Here is a 17,085-nt window from a genome sequence, read left to right on the forward strand (position 1 = left end):
TATTCACACACTATTGCACTAATGATAATTTTGCTTTACAGAACCAGTATGTGAGTCCGACAATCTGTTGCTGTGCTAATGTCTGCTGTGACGCAGTTAGGTGCCATGCCCTGTGCCCCCCTGAAATGGCAGCTGCCTGACCTGTGAGAAGGGACAATTGGAAATGAGGTAATTCCGCTGGCATTGTGCGCCGTCGCGATAGACGGTCAAAGACCGCCGCGCAACTTCACATTGGTTATTATTGGGCCCTATGGGTTCCAGGAGCCAATGGAGATGTACGCCGGTGGTGAAGGTACGCACCGCCACGGACTTCACCGCCATTTTCCATCTGTTCACTCACTTGCTACCTGACCTTCAACAGGAGAGGACCTATACTGCAAGTGCTGCTGTGACCTGTGTCTGGAAGCGACAATGGCTCATGTGTCTGGGGAGAGGGCCCCTGCCTTCACTGCTGAGGAGTTGGAGAAACTGGTGGATAGGGTCCTACCCCAGTACATGCTACTCTATGGTTCTCCAGACAAACAGGTGAGTACAGTGTGAGCATGATACGTGGGCCATGAATGGATGGAGTGCTGTGTGTGTAAGCCACATGTAGGGGGGTGCAGAAGCATCCTGGCCAGAGTGCTGCATCTAAGGTGGTCAGTGTATGTGCATCAGGGGATGGGAGGGATCTGGTGGGCCATGAGTATAACGGTCTGAATGGTTGACTAATTCACTTTTCTGCTATTTTTTTCCATGCAGGTCAGCACCCACCAGAAAAAGGGTATTTGGCATGCCATCACCAAGGAAGTGCTGACCCTGGGGGTCTTTGACAGGCAGAGCACCCACTGCTGCAAAAGTTGGGACGATCTGCGCCGCTGGGCAAAGAAGACGGCGTAGGCCCAGCTGGGGCTGGCCTCCCAACGAGAAAGGGGTGCCAGTCGCACCATGACCCCCCTGATGTTCCACATCCTGCCGGTGGCCTATCTGGAGTTGGGTGGGCGCTTGAAGGCATCACAGCAGCCACAAGGGGGTGAGTACAGATTCAGAATCCTGACTTTGCGTGCGTTAAGAGTTACATGGGTGGGGGATGTGGGCTATTGGTGCCCCTAGGCCAGGGTGAAAATGGCAGGGTAGGTCCCTTGTTGGGCCGGCTCTGAAGCACTCCTACCCCAATAGTGTTAGTGGGCATCTACTACTGGGCAGGGTCCTGTGGGTTTCAGGTGTGCAGCTAATGGTGGCAGGCATTGTACCCCATGGGCTGGTGACTATCTTAGTAAATGGTTGGGCATGGCCTAGTGCATAGGGCTGCTCCCTGTGTGTTGTGTACTCCAACGGTAGTGTTGTTGCTGCCAGTGACCAAGTGTATCCTCTGTCTCTCCCCCCTTTTTGTTTTGTCACCCTGTCCTTCTGTGCATTAGCATCATCTGGCAGAGGAGCAGAGGCACTGGCGACAGAGGGAGTTGCATCCCACATGGGTCTGGAGGCCTAATCCACTGAGGGTGAGGGCACCAGTGGGATGGAGGGCGAGGGGAGCACCACAACAGGGACATGAGGGGAGACCACAGACAGCAACTCCTCTTCTGATGCAAGCTCCCTGGCGGTGGGGGACACCTCTATGCCCACCCCAACAACAGGTACAGCCACCACCCCCCCTACCAGCACTGCCCTCCAAGCAGCCCCTCAGCGTGTTTCCCATGCCCGCTCACCCAGGAGTGTGGGCAACTCCATCGCCCCAGGCACCTCAGGCCCTCCCCAGTCAGCCCTGCTGGCCTCAGTGAGGAGGCTATTGACCTCCTGAGATCTCTCACTGTTGGGCAGTCAGCCATACTGAATGCCATCCAGGGTGTCGAGAGACATTTGCAACAAACAAATGCATACCTGGAGGGCATTTACTCTGGCGTGGCAGAGAGCATTTAAGGGTCTGGCCTCAACACTGATGGCAGCCCTTGTACCTGTCTCTAGCCTCCCCCCTCCAACTTCCTCTACTCAGACCCAATCCCCTCAACCCCAGCCTATCCCATGCACACCTTCAGAACAGCATTCACCCAAATCAACACCCAAAAGTGGCTCAGGCCACACGTCATCTCACAGGCACTCACACAAGCACTATACCCATGCAGACACACCAACATCCACTGCCTCCACTGTGTCCCCCTCCTCGTCATCATCCACCTCCCTCCCAGTAGCGTCACCACTCACACCTGCATGCACGACATCCTCATCCTCTACCACCATCACCAGCACGCCCATCACAACACACCCCTCTCGAGCAGTCCCCACCCCCACATCCATTCACACGTCCCCTGTGTCCTCTCCCAGTGTGTCTGTGACCCCTCCTCGCAAATCCACCTCACAACAGCATCCAGCTCATGCAACTGCGCCCAAAGTCAGCAGACAGACACCTCCTACAACTACTCCCTCTTCCTTCACTCCCAAACCCTCTTCCTCTTCAAGCCCCAGTGTGTCTAAAAAACCTTTCCAGCAAACATTGACCTGTTCCTTACCCCCCTACCCTTCCCCTAGGGCCAGGGTGTCCAGAACCCAGGTAAATACCTCAGCCACCAAGTCGACGTACCTGCAACTCACAGAGGCTCAAAGGGGGCAGCCGTCAGGCCAGCCAGTGTGCCAGCAACCCCTGCAAAGGAAAAACCATTCCGCCACCTGCCAAGGTGAAGAAGGGGACAGCATGCAGCAAGGCCAAGGAGGACGAACCACCCAGCAAGGCCTCCTCAAAAACTACAGCAGCGAGACCCAAGGTCACACCACCATCTGCCAAGGTGAGGAAAGGGCAGAAAACACCAGGCAAGGCACTTCAGCCATCGGAGGCTGCAGGTGAAGGCCTGGTAGCTACTAGCACAACCGCCAGCACCGCCACCTGCACCGCGGCCAGCACCGGCAGCAGCCCCACCGCAGGCACCGCCGCAAGCACCGCCACCTGCACCGCCACCTGCACTGCCGCTAGCACCACTACTGTCAGCAGCAGCAGCCCCATTGGGCAGCCGCCTGAGGCTGCAGGAGAAGGGCTGGAGCCTCCTTCCACCACTGGCAGCACTGGCACCTGCACCACAGCCAGCCCTGCCACATGCACCGCAGCTAGCACTGCCACAGGCCCAGCTGCAACCACCACCACCACCACCTGCACCACTGACAGTAGGACCACTACCACCAGCAGCAGCCCTAGTGGGCAGCCGTCTGAGGTGGAAGATGGAGGGCTGGAGCCTCCCACCACCACTGGCAGCACTCCCACCAACACCGTCAATACCACCAGTTTTCAGCCTTAGCAGCCGCAGGATGGAGTCTAGCCTTGCCTCCATGGACTATCATGCAACCTGTTCCCAGCAAATCTCATGCCTGAGACACCCAGGTGAGGGAATGTGAACTACCACACCCCAAGTGTTGCTTCACTGGGCACAAGGCCCCCTCCAGAACCAGTGTAGAAAGGCATCCACTCACCCTATCCTTGACAGGATGAAGCAGACTGGGCACAAAGCCCCCTCCAGAACCAGCGGAGAAAGGCATCCACTCACCCTATCCTTGGCAAGATGAAGAAGACTGGGCACAAAGCCCCCTCCAGAACCAGGGGAGAAAGGCATCCACTCACTCTATCTTGGCAGAATGAAGCAGACTGGGCACAAAGCCCCCTCCAGAACCAGTGGAAGAAAACATCCACTTGAGAGACTGTGGCTTTGCAGTCCCCAGGACCAAGCAGTGGGCAAACCACCCACTTGAGAGACTGTGGCCTTGCACTCCCCAGGACCAAGCAATGGGCAAACCACCCACTTGAGAGACTTGAGAGACTGTGGCTTTGCACTCCCCAGGAGCAAGCAGTGGGCAAACCACCCACTTGAGAGACTGTGGCCTTGCACTGCCCAGGACCAAGCAGTGGGCAAACCACCAACTTGAGAGACTGTGGCTTTGAACTCCCCAGGAGCCAGCAGTGGGCAATCCACCCACTTGAAAGACTGTGGTCTTGCACTCCCCCGGACCAAACAGTGGGCATGTTGCCCCCTCAAGGGGCAGTGGCGTTATTCCATCTTCCGGCTGAGGTGCCCCCCTTCCCCATCCCCCTGAGGTGCCTGTGTGTTTTTGACTTGATGCCCGTGCAGTGTTCTCTCCATATTGAGGCAGGAGTCAAGTGTGGGCTTGGCCCATGATTTTTGGCCCAGTGGCCCACAGACATTTGGAAGGGACAATGTATGGCCTTATGTACATATTGTATATTTTTGTGAATACTGTTTTTCTATTCATTACGTATATGTGCCTATTTCTAATATTTCACTGATTTAACTCAATTCCTTTTGACCTTGCATTCTTCCAGAGGGTTACGGGTTGTGAATGTAATGTTGTTGCATGTGTTTGTGTGTATGGTGTTGTGGGTGGGGGTGGGGTGTTGCGTGTTGCATGTGTGTCACTCTCTTTTTCCTTCCCCCTCCACTGTGTACTAGGTGCAGTACTCAGATGGTCGTCGCCACCATCTTTGGTATTCCTGGTAGATGAGGAGGTAGACCAGCATGGGCAGGACCTGTAACTCGGGCTCCATGGCGTCCTGGTTCTTCGTTGAGTGTTGAGAGGTGAGTGTTTTCCCTTCTGTGTTCTGTTTCCGCCGTGCTTTTGATGGCGTTGGTACTCCCCCGGAAAAGCTGGCAGATAGGCGGGTTATGATGGGGTGGACGGTACATTGCCTGTCTGTTGGCGGTTACTGCCGCGGTGTTTGTTGCCACTGCTGTGGCGTCGGATTGTTAAAGTGGCTGTCTGTGTTGGCGGTTTCCGCTGTGGTTGTGATCCCATTTTTTTTACCACCGGCCTGTTCATGGTATTACCTCTGCTTTAACACCCACCTCCATGGCTGTAATGAGGGCCTTAATTGTTTCTGATGTCCAGAAGGGTCTGTTGTACAGAATCGGCCACGTAGAGCATCTTGATTGGTCAATGCACACCTGCTGGTTTTTCTTTGAAACAGACAAAGGATGCAGGATTATGGTTCATTCAACTTTTACCTCAATAACTGGAACTGGTAGACTGTAGGATGATTAAAAAGCTTACTTATTGTGGATCTTTTCTCGAAATAGATCCCCTACTTGAAGGACCCACCCATCAGTAGCTATAAAAACCTCTTTGCTAGTGGCAACTTCAGAATGCTTCACAATGGACAGCTTGTCTCTGATCTCTTGAATGCTCCATGAGACATTAAAATGCTAATCCAGGTCAAATACTTTTTTGCCCACCATCTCCCCAGGATTATCTAGGCCAGGTCATACATGGGCACTCTGAAGAGTACTTAATGTAAAGTGCGCCTGCCTAATACTCATCTAGGCAAATTATTTAATGGCCTCTGAACTACACACAGATTATCGTGGGTTCATTTTTGCACCTTGCTTGGGTGCACTTATTTTAGCTTAGGCCTGATGCCCAGGCCCTGTTATCTAGTTACATGTTTCATTTATTCTTCTTCTGTTCACTTGCACTCTGCCTCCACTCTCTATCTCCACCATCGGGCAGCTTCTCGGCACCCAATGCGTCTTTTCCACAACTTTCTCTTCTTGAGCTTGTCTCTCTATGGGCTATTTGAATCCATGGGCATTATACATTTTAATTCATTTTAGCATGGCTTGCATTTAGCTGGGATGTTTTATTTTTCTCTAATCAGTTGCAATTCAGCGAAAGTGTTGTTACTAGTTCCTTTGCACAACATTTCACGCACTGCCTTTGCTCAAGGCTGTACCTGGTAGTTTATCCAGTATTGCCATGAGAGTGCAGAGGCAGCCTTCACCACTTAGACACATTAACACATCAGGCCTGTTCTCAGAACTCAACATGTTTTTTTATAAAAACACCACATAGGCCAAAGAAGGTTAGGAAGGTAATTCTAGCCAGCGGAACAATCCTATGCTGCGTGTCACTTCATTACAGCTTAGCCCTGTCTCTAAAGCCTGCTGAAGAGATGACGGGCAGACCCCTGTTTTCAGGTATGGGGGTGGGAGTTCTTTCCAGGGACTAGTACGGGCAGAAAGGGCTATCAGTGCTATGCTCTCACGTAGACCTATAAGTGTAGGTAGGAGTTTGTAGGCGCATGTTTATTTCAATATGCTAGGACTGCTTATCTGTTTCTCACTCATGGTAACAATCCTTGCTATACTATGTCTCATCATCATAATAATCACAGTTCATATATTTTATCATAGAATGCAGTCATTTCAATAAATGCATTGAAACCTTTCCTGCATATGTTTGTCTGCCTTGGCTTGTGTGAGACATTCAAATGAGAGAAAAGGGCAATATCTGTCAACCATAACTTTCCTGAGGAGTCAGCGTGTCATGTTTTCTAGGCTGCCACAAACCACCCTTACTTATTAGATTGGGTGAGGTGCTACTAGCTAGCCGAAGTGGTTAGGTTGACAGTCTCCAAACAGTGATTGAACTACTCAGTCCCCCACACATGGTCGTTCTGCCGCCCGATAATCAGCGGTCTTACCTCCATGGTAGGAGTCCTCTGTCATGGCGCCACCAATGTTGGTAAGGCACCAAGGGGCATTCTTAAGAGTCCCTTGCGCCATTCCAACACCACACTCTAATGAGGTGTCAGAAAGCCAAAAACGCAGTGCCATTTTTACACAGTGGCACAATGCATGTAATGCACCACTTTGTATCCCTTTGCCACAAAAATGGCCCAAGGAAACCTAAGAGATTTCCTCATGCCATTTTTCTCTGCAGTTTTAATGCCTGCTTAGAGTAGGCATTGAAATGAGGCTTCCATTGGTGGGTGCTTTGCAGGATTAGTGTCAGAATTCTTTACACTAGTCCTGCAAAGCGTCGGACTAGCTTCCGAAAATTCTGGCGCCAGTTCCCTAACTACCGCCATGGTGCACTGTATTTTAAATATGACGCACACATGGTGGCGTTAGGAGGGGCATTAAGGGGCGCAAGAAAAGTGGTGGTGCTGCACTGTGTGCAGTGCAATTTTTATTAAATATATATGCCCCAAATGTCGCTGTACACAGTGTGGTCCCACTTTCCTTGCACTCCTTAGTGCCCCTTTGCATATTTTAAATACGGCGCACACATGGTGGCATTAGGGGGCACTAACTGGTGCAAGAAAAGTGGAGCTGCACTGTCTCCCTGGCGCAGGCTTAATGTGTGCCAGGTGCCAGCATAATGTAGCTCAAAGGGTTAGAAAGTGGCGCAATGCATGCATTGCACCACTTTGTAAATATGGCCTTTTTTTGCCCTTCTAACACCACATTAGTGTAAAAAATGATGCTAATGTGGCATTGGAATGGCGCTAGGGGCTGTTAAAGGTTAAATATGCCCCTAATTGTACAGGTCTCCTGACTATCTCTCTCCTGCATATGCCAAATACACCCTAACTACCTTTTACAGAGACACCTGTGGTGTTAGGGAAAATCCTCCTCAGTTAAATAGGTAGTACCTATCTTAGACTAACATATGGGGGGGAGGTCACATTTGTGGTGGAGGCACACAACACGTACAGAACAGAAATATTCTACTCATGGTTCACCTTTCCTGCAGTCAACTCAGACTCAAATATATTTCACACATACAGTATAGCAAATGTACCACAACAATACAGAGCATATCCATACTTGGAGATATTTCTAACTTATCAAGAACACCATGATTGGTTTAATGGCACCCTTCCACATGTAATACAACCAGTTAGGTTGGGTCTCTTAAGCAATGATAGCGTACATGCCCAGCATTGGCTACATATACACCACATCCTAATGTACAAGCTATGCAAGTAGCTGAATCGTAATTTATACCACATTTTAGTTGATATATATAGAAGCTAAATACAATTCATACTGCGGACATTAAACACCTCCCCAGCAAAGGCTCCTCCAGCTATAAATCAATTGGCACTCACAAGAATAAATCCCAGACTGCCCATTCAATAATGGGAAAAGTACTTACTGAGCAGAAGAAGATTCTGTTCTGGGTTGCACAAAGAACAAACCAGCTGGAATCAGTGTTTCCCCATATGGGACCCCAAGATAAATATAGAATTCTCAAAATGTGCCTGCCTTTTGTAATGGTTCCCTCTATTGAAATGTGCCACTTGGGCCACAGTCTTTGCTGCAATATATACACCACAACGCATGGTACTCCGACACTTGCAAATCTTTCAGAAGTGTTAAAACAAATTCAAAATGAACACTGGGGATGAAACTGATGCACACTTTTGACAGTCACCTCAGTTATTTTAAGTAACATTTAAAGGGAAGCAGCTTGTGTTCCTGATCCCACTGTGGAATCTCCCAGAGCCTCTGGCGTATTGCCAAAGCTTATTTCCAAAACGAATACTAGTACAGGTCAGGATAGTCTGGGGGCCAGACCAACTAAACCACAATTAGAGTGTACTTCTGGCAAGGAGGTTCCTAAGCAGGCCCAAGAGAACTCTAGAAAATGCTGGGATAAACAAAAGCTTAATAAAGATAAAAGAAGCCAAAGGGGAACATCTCTGCATTCGGAGACCTCAGAAAAGATATAACCTTAGAAACTGGGAAACTTTAAAAACTCCTGACAGATACCAATACACTGACATTCGCCCACCATTTTCCTTCCAGGACTCACCAGACAAATGGAGTGAGAGAAGGGGTGGTCAAAACACTAAAGTGACTACATGAAGCAGAAAAAGTACTCATAACGTTCTTCAGAAACTTTAACAAAAAAGGAACAACAAAAATCCCAATTTAAAAAGAAAAATGTTCTTTCTATTTTGGATAAACATGCCAAAAAGATTGAGAAATTTATAGAAGAACTGGACATAGGCAGTGACTCTGCTAGGCAGCACAGCAGAAGTCACGATATGTCACCAGAATCCTATAGAACTTCTGGATGTGACACCAATTAACGATTTCCTTGAAATTGAAACAGCTGACAGGCGGTTCTCCCCATTTGACAGGGTTTTTAAATTACACATAAAAATTGAGAGAGACATAGAGCACACTATTAAAGTAGTGTTCTGGAGAAGATTAACACTAAATTATGGTATAATATTGGCAGAGAAGTATTGCCCACCTGACTTTGTCTGTGTGCTCCCACAAGGGGAAGATTTCATTTTTCCTTCTTTCTCAGTTGTAGTCCCAGTTACAGTAAAAGAAGCTTTAGCCTCATATTGGACATTGGTGCAAGTGACAGCGCTGTACTGCAATCATGTGGGGTGGGATAAAGATTCCCCTCACAACTTTATTGCAATAAGATCCACAACACAGATACAACCTAAGTATCCTACCAAACATGAGGGTAAGGCACTGGTGAAATAAATTCTTTCACAACTGAAGTATGTTATAATGAATATTGTCATCCAGCCTCGTGGCAACATGGATGAGGTTATAGTGGCATGCATGTAATGTTGGCAAGGGGCTGGGGATGGTTAAAGGATGATAAGGAGAGCAGTGGGTAGACGTGGTTCTTACTTCATGCTGGCTACATAACTAATAAAATAGGTTTTACTTACGGAACAAATGACTCTTCATTACAAATTTGGCGATAAGCTATCCTCCAGCCAAGCGTGGAGTGAACCCAGACCCAGAGTGAGCAGCAGTGAGAAGGTGAAGCCGGATTGCGTCATTGGAGCGGAGTGGAAGAAGCAGGTGTGTTTTCAGGTGCGTCGACGAACTGAAGCTGAGCTGCTGGCTGTGCTGTGCAGAACTGACTGCTAACTGTGCTGTGCCAAGAGCCTTGAAGAACTTGCTAGTGTTTTGGGAAGTTTGACGTTAGCAGGGACCGTTGGGGGCGTCTTCCGTGTCACGTGACCTGGGCCAGAGAGGAGTCGATGCCCGTCACGTGACACAGTCCATTGCAGCGTCTGTCTCCATCTTGGGTGAGGTGGATTTCGCTTGTCACATGAAACGGCCCATTAGAGCATTGTCCGCCATCTTATGGATTTTGTTTGTGGCTGGTGGCTTCCCATAGAAGTGTATCAGCAACACGGGGACGTTGTGTGTTACGTTGTTTCAATGGTAACATGCACACCTGTATAAAATCAAGGAGCTGTAAATAAATAAAAGGAGCGGTCACGTAGGACAGACAAATAAATAGACGTGTGTTACCTGATCTCAATGGTGATACGCACACCTACAAATAAATAAAAATAGCAATAAACAAATAAAAGGGAGCTCATTACAACAAGGAGCAAGCAGTTAGGTTCAGCTAGGTTTAATTTGGCATATGGAGTAAGTTGTGCAGACACTTGGGTATTCTCTATTTGTAAGTCAAAGTATGAGTTTGAATTCACGGGCTTTTGGTAAACATGGAAGGCGCGAGTTGCAGTGCGCAAGGCATAAGTTCACCTCTGATGTTTTTAGAACAGGCGGGAACACCAAAGATTGAATGGGAGGAGTGGATTTTGAACTTTGAGAACTATTTGGAGGCCATAGATGGAAAAGGGCATTGTTGTTAAAATTCGTTAGGGACGGAAGGTCAACACATCTTTAAATATTTACCAGTGGCAAGTGGCCCAGGCAGCGAGAGAATAGAAAATCCTTATTTGGAAGGTAAGAAGAGTTTGGAAACATATTTTGGCAAAGAAGTCGATATTGTCATGCAGAGACATAAGTTCTATACACAACCACAGAAGGAAGAAGAAGAGTCAATTGGCCAGTTTGTGACACGTTTAAGAGAACTTGCGTTGAAATGTGATTTTGGGTATATGACTGACCAGATGATTAGAGATCAGCTGATTGGTCAATGTAGGAAAAAACAAATGCAGGAAAGGCTGTAGGCAGCTAGAAATCAATGTAGGAACATACAAATGCAGGAAAGGCTGTAGGCAGCTAGAAATCTGACTTTACAGGAGGCTATTGGTATGGCTAAAGTTGTCAAGGAGGCGGATCTATGTATGAAGGAGATGCAGCAATTGGAACAGAGACATTCGTCTCACAATGAAGAAGTCAACACGATATCTGAAAAAGATTCAAATACGAAATCAACAAAAGCGGGAGTAACAAAGAAAAGTACAGCAGCGACAAAGGCAAAGAGAGAAACAATATCAAATCATATTTCAAAGGGTGTTACAGATGTGGGAGTTTATCCGATGTGGCTGACTTTAGAGAGTGTATTGCTCGTGATAAAGACTTTAGGAAATGTGGTAGAAGGGGCCATCTAGCAAGAGTGTGTAAAGACTTGTCGCGCAGTAAAGTAGTGTACGCTGAGGATGTAGAGTCAGTGCCTGACAGGGTGCTCTGTGTTGAGGGTAAAGACTTTTCGGAAATTGTCAGACCAAAGGCAATTGTTTAAATCAATGGGAAATAAATTGAGTTGATGGTAGATCCTGGATCACTGTATTCTATTGTTCCAGCCAGGGTATTCAACATGGTATGGCCTGAAGTAAAGTAACAAGTCAGTGATGTGAAACTGAAGGGCTATGGGGAGCAGACATCAACATAGTGGGTTTCAAGTGCGCATCGTTTGAATTTATAGGGAGGACCTCAGAAGGTAAACTGTGCATATCAAATGATGGCCAAGCCATTTTAGGGTGGGTGCAGCAATATGATTTACGGGTAATATTGGACCCCAGATCAGTTGAACAAGTTTTGGTGGTACAGGAAGAAGAGGGTGTTAAAGGAATATTACTAAAATTTAGGGAAGTATTTGAAAACCGCATTGGTATGTTGAAGGGTTATGTGCATGAGATTAAAATGAAGAATGGGAAGATACCTGTAAGAGATAGTGTGCAGAGGGTGCCAGTAGCTGTAAGGAGATAGTGAGAGAGATGTTCGAGAAAATGCAAAAGGAGGATATAATTGAGCTAGTGGAAGCCTCTGAGTGGTTATCGCCAGTGGTTATAACAAAGAAGAGTGATGGGTGTTTAAGATTTTGGGGGTTATTACAATTTTGGAGGAGGTGTTAATCCGTCCCAAATGTGACAGATATACCACCAGCCGTATTACGAGTTCCATAGGATATAATGGACTCGTAATACGGCTGGTGGTATATCCGTCACTTTACCGTCACTTTTGGGACGGATTAACACCTCCTCCAAAGTTGTAATAACCCCCATTATGTGGACCTCAGGTCTTTGAACCAGGCCATAAAATTGGACAGTTTTCCGTTACTTAACATTTCATAGATGGTGTTGCAGCTGAACAGGGCGAAGTACTTTACCAGATTAGATCTCAAGTCCACGTACCACCAAATTAGGTTGCATGAAACTTCAAAGAATTTAACTGCCTTTATAACCACCAAAGGTGTGTTTCAATTTACAAGGCTACAAATTTGGGTTGGCATCAGCTTCAAGTGTTTTCCAGTGGCTGATGAATATCTTGTTGGAGTTCCGTGTGTAAGGTTTTTCCATGATGACATATTGATTTATGGAGCTACAAAGGAAGAGCACAATAGTACTTTGGTGAGGGTGCTGGAAATTTTCAGAGAGGCAGGTTTGACTGTGAGTAAAGGGAAATGTCAGTTTTTGGTGTAGGAAATAGAGTATTTAGGGTATACCATTTCAGGGCAAGGAGTTAGTCCAAAGAAGAATTTGGTTAAGTCTATAAGGGAAGCTTCCACACCTGTGGGAAAAGATCAGCTTAGGTCCTTTATCGGGGTAGTAGGATATTATTTAAAGTTTGAGAATGATTTTGTGGAAAAGACTGAGCCATTAAGGGAGTTATTATGGAAGGGCATAGAATTTTGGTGGGGAAGTGAACAAGAGCAAAACTTTAGAGGCATTAAGGAGGATATTGTGAATGCAAAGATTCTGACTCCTTTTGAGCCAAAATTCAGGACAGTAATTACATTGGAAGCAGTATTATCTCAGTACAAAAATGGGGTATTGAAACCGGTGGCATTTGCATCAAGGTCCTTAAGTCAAACTGAACATAACTATGCAGTGATTGAAAAGGAAGCTTTGGCTGTGGCATGGGGTGTGGATTATTTTCTCACTTATGTATGGGGTGCATATTTTACATTACGCACCAATCACAAACCACTTTTAAGAGTGTTGCGACTGGGTGGAACAAACAAGGTATCGGCAAGGTTAGCTAGATTAGCAGCTCGTCTTCAAGAATATTGTTGCGAGATAGAATATGTGGCAGGCTGGAAAAATGTACAAGCTGACTGCATGTCTAGTTTCTTTTAGAAACTACAGGTAAGCAGCAAGTTGATGATGAGGTAGTTTGTGTTGTAGTGGAAGACGCATTGGAAGGGGATTTTAATGCTTTTACACAAAAAGAATGGGAGATAGCCATCAGTAAGGATGAAGTGTTTCAGGAAGTGAGGAGGAGCATTTGCGAAGTGTGGAAACGAGAGAGGGAATTAAAGGTGAGGGTATGCCCTTTTGTGAAATTGCAAAAAGAATTGACAATTGGGGAGGATGGAAACACGATCATGCCTGGTCATAGGTGAATACCGCATGATAGAGTGAATACAGGATTAGTGATGTTGGCACACAAAGGTCATTTAGGGCAGATGCTTACTAAAAAAATATTAATGGAGAAATTTTGGTGGCCTGATATGGATCAATGAGTGAACAAGTGGGTGTAAGAATATAACATACGTAAGGAGAGTGAGAAGAGATTGAAAGTAACTAATGAGGGCATGGGGTCAGTGAAGAAGGAGGCCCATGCAAGAAGCTTTGTTTGGACATAATCGGGCCTATGGATGATGTGAACGAGAATGAGCGTTTTGCTGCAGTGATGGTTGATGTGAACTCAAGGTGAGTCATGGTGGAGTTTGTGAGGCATGTGACTATGGAAAGCGTAATCAGAATACTTAAAAAAGTGTTTAGAAGTGAAGGGAACCCCGGTCTTTTGGTGACGGACAATGGGACATAACTCACATCGGTGGAAATTAAAATTTCGTAGGAGGAAATGGCATTAAACACGTGTGTACGTCATTGTATAACCCCCAGGGAAATGGAATGGTGGAACAAGTGAATTGTATGGTGACAGGTGCAATACAAATAGCGGTGCAAAACCGTAAGGTGGTGAGGGAAACAGTGGAAGAAATGGTGTGGGATACAACACTAAAGAAAATGGAACAACAAGGGACACTCCTTTTGTGAGAATGAGAGGTAGAAAACCCAAAACAAAAATGTCACCACCGTGGATGGAAGAGCTGGGTAAAACAAGAGAAGCAAGGAGTGAAAGTGGCAGGAGAACCAAGGGAGATTGGGTGAAAATAAAATTAAGTAGAAGAGTAAGTTGTTCTAATACGTTTTCAGATCCTGTGGAATTGAGTGAGGGTCATGATTGGCACGTGGTGGTAAAGAATGGTCAGAAATGGAACAAGAGGAGAGTAGCTCTGTATTGCAAACAGGGAAGGGACAATCAGGATCAATGCAAGTGGAAGAAAGAGGAGGAGTTTAAGTGTTCAGATTTCATGATGATGGACAACAAAGATATACCGTGTTGTATGAGGAACACAAGGGTGGCAAATGAATGATTGGAGGTGGTAGCAGTAAGAGATGAGGTTATTGGGAAGAGGACTAGAGAGCATAGGACATGTAGGTTGCCTGTTAAGTTTCAAGATTATGTAATGAAGTAAAGCATGTAACTTTTGCACCAGAATGTAATATTGTTGTAAACATGAACATGTGATAAATATCCTTTAGTTTTGTTCGAATTTGTATTTAGGAAAGAAAGGGGATATGTTATAATGGATATTTTCATCCAGCCTTGTGGCAACATGCATTAGGTCATAGTGGCATGCATGGATGAGAAAGAGGGCAGTGGATGGAGGTGGTTCTTACTTCATACTGGCTACATAACAAATAAAATAAGTTTTACATATGGAACAAACAACTCTTCATTACAGAGTACCAGGGAGTAATCGAACCCTGTGTCTCTGCAATTAATAACCATTTTTTTGAAGTAGTGAAACTAGATCTTTCATGCAGAATTGTCTTAGATTACAGACACCTAAACAGTCACACCCTAAGCTTGGGGATCTGGTTCATAAAAAGATACCTGTGAAGAAGGAGTTTGACCCATCATACTGAGCACCCGTTCCTGGTTTGGGAATACACAGCACAAGAACTGTCATTCTACCACTGCTGCCTGGTCTCAAAGAAACCTACTTTTTTCAATTGACAACATCAAATTGCACCATGTGGCTGATCCTGCACAGTAGACCAAGAGGGTCCCTGGGTAGTTCCCCTGTCTCTCTCACTACCCCACAGGATATACCTCTTCAAGCACTCAAAAATGCTACAATTGTCTCCCCAAGCTTGCTGAGGGCAGAGAATGAACTTTTGTTGATTCCTGTCACCACTTCACCAACAAGAAATATCCAGGATGTAGATCTCTACTATCCCAATGCAACACAAGCGGATTAAATTGGTAATTATGAACCACCATTGGGTACATCAACCAGTTTTGCACCGGCTCAAGTTTTTGCGCCGCCTGGTCCTGGTTACTTTGTCGACATTAATGACTATTCCTCAAACTCTTCAGCATCATCTCCTCACCAGTATCAAAAGCACATAAACTTTTCACCTGGCTTAAAAATAATTGCTTGGTTTGTCCATGGTACTATCTGTGCATACTACTGACAGTGCTTGCTTTTTTGCTTTGGATTAGTTTTGTCATTGTTTTCTTTCTGTCGATACATGCCCATTATCTTCCTGAATACTCTGGTGTTGAACTTGTGGATGAGGTTTTGACAGCTTATCTATCGTCACATAAGGGTCGAGGAGACTTGTCCCTTGTAAATATTTCGGCTGTTGCATTTCATGTTGGGTTTGTTTGGAATAAAGTCCTGTATGATATCTTTGGCACTACAGACGTGATTCAAACCCCATTTCTTTTCAAGGTATATATGAATGATATTATCACATTGTGGGCTGTTTTTGATGACTGGGATGTAAAAACAGTTGATTCCATGCTTTCTGACCTTCAATATTACACTGTATTTGAAAGTGAAGATATTTATGTGACAACTGCGAATTATGGGGAGATGTTTTGTTATCACCATTGCAGACATCATTTTCTGCACCAAGCTGGTACCCAGAGAGTAGTTTGCAATTACACACAATGGGAACATTGTCCATCTCTGCCAGTGGGGAGTTCTCAAACATACGTAGATAAGTTTACATATTTTACTGGGCATGATGCTAAGAATGCTGAGTCATATTTTTTCAAATTACCTCCCTTTAAAGGGAGAAAATATCACTAACTAACTCCAAATTGATTTATTCAGATTCCTTTGTTTCCCAGGTGGCCATTGAGGGCTGTGAGTTTTGGAATACATCTATTGATTTAAAGAGAGTGTGAGGAACACGAGATTGGCAAGTACAGGGTAAGGAAGCTTTATTTAGAGAATGCCTTATTCCTTTACAAATTATCTTTTTAAATGACACGTCCACTAAACAACTTGCATTGGGTTAGCAAAACTAAAAGACTTTAAATGTCACTGAAGAACAGCTCAATAGTTGGGTTCAGAACAGTACCTTTACCTCGTCACTTTCAAGCCCCAACGGGTGGTTTTTGTGGGCAGTTGACACAAATTATTGTCATGCATGTTTTGTAAACTCCACACAGGGTTTTAGAGCGAGCTGATTGGATCCTCATTACATCACCACACAACACTCAGGTATTGTAACAACATACAGTGTGGGCAAACTGTGCCAAAAATGGTTACTATTTTCCACATTACCAGCTGTAAAAGAACACCTTATTCTCCTTTTGGAATTACAAGATCCTCTTGCTAGGTCCTAGAAAGACACGCTCAAAATGTTTCTTATATGAAATATGTAATGAAATATGGAGCTTTCATAAATGGAAGCTGCAGCCCGGTTAAGGAAGATTGATAAGGAAAACATTGAGAACACATTGTCTAATCACATTTACACACTAAATAACATCAGCCTGTGAGACTTATGACCTCTAAGTAGCAAGGCCATCTGCATAGATATGGTTCCTAAAAAATACCATCTTTCCCAAACATTTTGGAGAATTGGTGAGCAGAATTTTAATGCATCTAATACTGCTGGGATTGTTCACTTTTTTAAGGCTGTTTGTTTTGGGTTTGTCAGCACTTTCCAGACCATTTTCAGAGTTATACCTTCAGCCATCCACTCACTTTTTTCAAGTGTCTTTGGTGGATTCCCAATAACTTTGACAATTATTGGTGGTATTCTGCTGTTGC

This window comes from Pleurodeles waltl, chromosome 5, assembly GCF_031143425.1.
Source record: "Pleurodeles waltl isolate 20211129_DDA chromosome 5, aPleWal1.hap1.20221129, whole genome shotgun sequence".
Classification (NCBI taxonomy): domain Eukaryota; kingdom Metazoa; phylum Chordata; class Amphibia; order Caudata; family Salamandridae; genus Pleurodeles; species Pleurodeles waltl.